We start from the raw sequence: 2347 nt of genomic DNA on the forward strand, positions 1-2347 counted from the left end.
GATACTCCAGAGGAACGGAAACCGTTCTGATCCGTAGCGAGTGCTTGCTAAGTGTTGGTCCTTATTTCGACGGCGGCTTGTCAAAGCCACAAGACTGGATGACTGACTTGGGGAAGAGGAGGTCCGGGGGCCCCAGTGCTCTACACTCGTTGCTACCTTTGAAACCCGCCCTGCCATTCAAGAGTCCCACTCCTGCAACTCTCCCTCCATGAAGCTTTTCCTGACTTCCCTGCCTTTTCCCCTGGTGTCGAGAGAATGACCTCTAGAGTACCCTCCTTGTCCTGTCCAAAGTGGAGGTACTACTTTCTATTTTCTCTCCGCGACTGGACTGCAAGCGTTTTAAAGAGGCACTGGGTGGTGTGGTGCCTGGGGCGCTCAGTGGGTGAAGCCTTTGCCTTCAGCTCAGATCATGATCCCAGGGTCCTGGCATCGAGTCCCGCATCAGCCTCCATGCTCAATGGGGAGACTGCTTCCCCCTCTCTCTGCCTGCCACTCCCCCTGCTTGTGCTCTCTACCCACACCCCAAATAAATGAAAAAACAAAACAAAAAAAAAAAAAAAAAAAACTTGGGCGCCTGGGCAGCTCAGTGGGTTAAGCGTCTGCCTTCGGCTCAGGTCATGATCCCAGGGTCCTGGGATCGAGCCCCGCATCGGGCTCTCTGCTCCGCGGGGACCCTGCTCCCCCCACTCTCTGCCTGCCTGTGATCTCTGTCAAATAAATAAAATCTTAAAAAATATAAACAAAACGTACAAGTGCGCCCTCTGACCCAGGTCCGCACGTGGCTCGGGGCCGGGCACACAGTAGGGTTCGGTCGCGGTAAATGAGAAGGGGTTTGGGGCGCCCGCAGGGCTCCAAGCCCAGACTGTGGTGACCTCGCGCTGCTTCTCCGCTCCGCAGCCCGAGCCGACCGCGTCCTGGGCTGGCCGCCGGCCCTCCGAGCGGGCAGCCCCGGCTCCTACCGCACGGACGCGGCTCTCGGGAGGCCGGAGGCGGGGGGTGGGGACTGCCGCAGCCCCGGCGGCCAGGCCAGCGGCCGGAGCTCGCGTCCCTCCGGCTCCTGCCTGGAGCCCAGGGCCGGGCGACTGTCCCCGCCTCGTGGCCGCGCAAACGCGTCGGAACAGCGAGCGGCGCGGAAGCGGACACGCCGGCCCACGGCGGCCCCACGGCGGCTCGGCCGTGCGGGCGGGCGCGGGCCGGACCGGCGGGCGCGGCGGACAGCGCCTCGGGCCGGTCCCCCGCCGTCGCCCACACGTGCCCCGCAGAGACCCGGGCGGGCGCCTCCCGAAGGCGGAGCGGGTTGCGGGGCGGCGCACGGCGGGCGCTCAACACACGGCCGACGGGCTGCCCCGCGGTGGCCTTTACCTCGGGCCGCCTCGCGGCCACCACGCGGCCACCACGCGGCCACCCCAGCAACCGTCGGCGGCCGAACGGCGGGCGGGCGCGCGCATCCTCGGGCTCGTCCCCGCTAGCGCGGGCGCGGACAAAGGCCCAAAGCTCCGCCCAGCGCCCCACCGTGGGGCGGGAACTGAACCTTGGAGCTTGCTCGGTTGGCCACTCCGATGACGGACGGGGCCACCAGCCAATAGGAGCCCGAACAAGACGCACGCGTACACAAATGCTTGAGCCCTAGCTGGGTGGAGGCGGGGAGGCGAAGCGGGCGCGCCGCGGCGGTTTGGGTCTCGCGGGGGCTTGGAGCGGCGGGTGCGCATGCGTCATCCCGGCGCCGCGCCCTCCCTACGCCGCGGGTACGGAGGAGGCGCCCTGGGGGCTGGGTCCGCGCGCCCCGCCGCGGGGCCCCGGTGCGCCGTGCGACTGGGCGGCGGTGCCCGGAGCGGACGCCGCGGGGAGGAGCCCGGCCGGCTCCGCGCGCAGACGGTGCGGCCACGGGCCAGTCCGCCGGCCGGCGGGGCCCGTCTCGGGACGGCAGGACGCCCGGGGCGAACCCGCGGAGGAACCGTTGTAGAAAGCGAGCAGCGGGGCGCCGGCTGTGCGGGGCGGGAGGCCCGGGACGGAGTCGGCCGGGTCCCTCGTCGGGAGAGGGGCGGGGCGGCCGGCCGCGCGCTCCTGACCGTGCGAATGGGACGTGAGTGAGTTGGCGGGAGCCTGGGTGGCCCGGTCGGTCCGGCCTGGGACTCGTGGTACCGGCCCAGGTCACGATGTCAGGGCGCTGAGATGCAGCCGCGACCTGGCTGGTGGGCAGCGCCGACGCCGTTGGGGAGTCTCCCTCTCTCTCAAAGAAAGAAAGAAAACCTAAAAAAGGCGGGGGGGGGGGTGGCGCCTACAGCTCAGGGTCCTGGGATCCTACAGCTCAGGGTCCTGGGATCCTACAGCTCAGGGTCCTGGGATC

The 2347-nt window shown here is 68.8% G+C and overlaps 1 long non-coding RNA gene across 2 annotated transcripts in view; it reads left to right on the forward strand.

The window, feature by feature from the left end:
• Window positions 1–1628: 1628 nt before the first annotated feature.
• Window positions 1629–2347, forward strand: part of LOC132026271 (uncharacterized) — a 3624-nt gene continuing 2905 nt past the window's right edge. The window contains exon 1 of one of the 2 annotated variants that reach the window (XR_009406844.1): window positions 1629–1745. This is a non-coding gene — a long non-coding RNA (uncharacterized LOC132026271). Of the gene's footprint in view, window positions 1746–1853; window positions 2084–2347 lie in introns of those variants that run through there. The other variant, XR_009406843.1, reaches the window with a different exon arrangement.

Source organism: Mustela nigripes, chromosome 10 (assembly GCF_022355385.1).
Source record: "Mustela nigripes isolate SB6536 chromosome 10, MUSNIG.SB6536, whole genome shotgun sequence".
In the NCBI taxonomy this organism is placed as follows: domain Eukaryota; kingdom Metazoa; phylum Chordata; class Mammalia; order Carnivora; family Mustelidae; genus Mustela; species Mustela nigripes.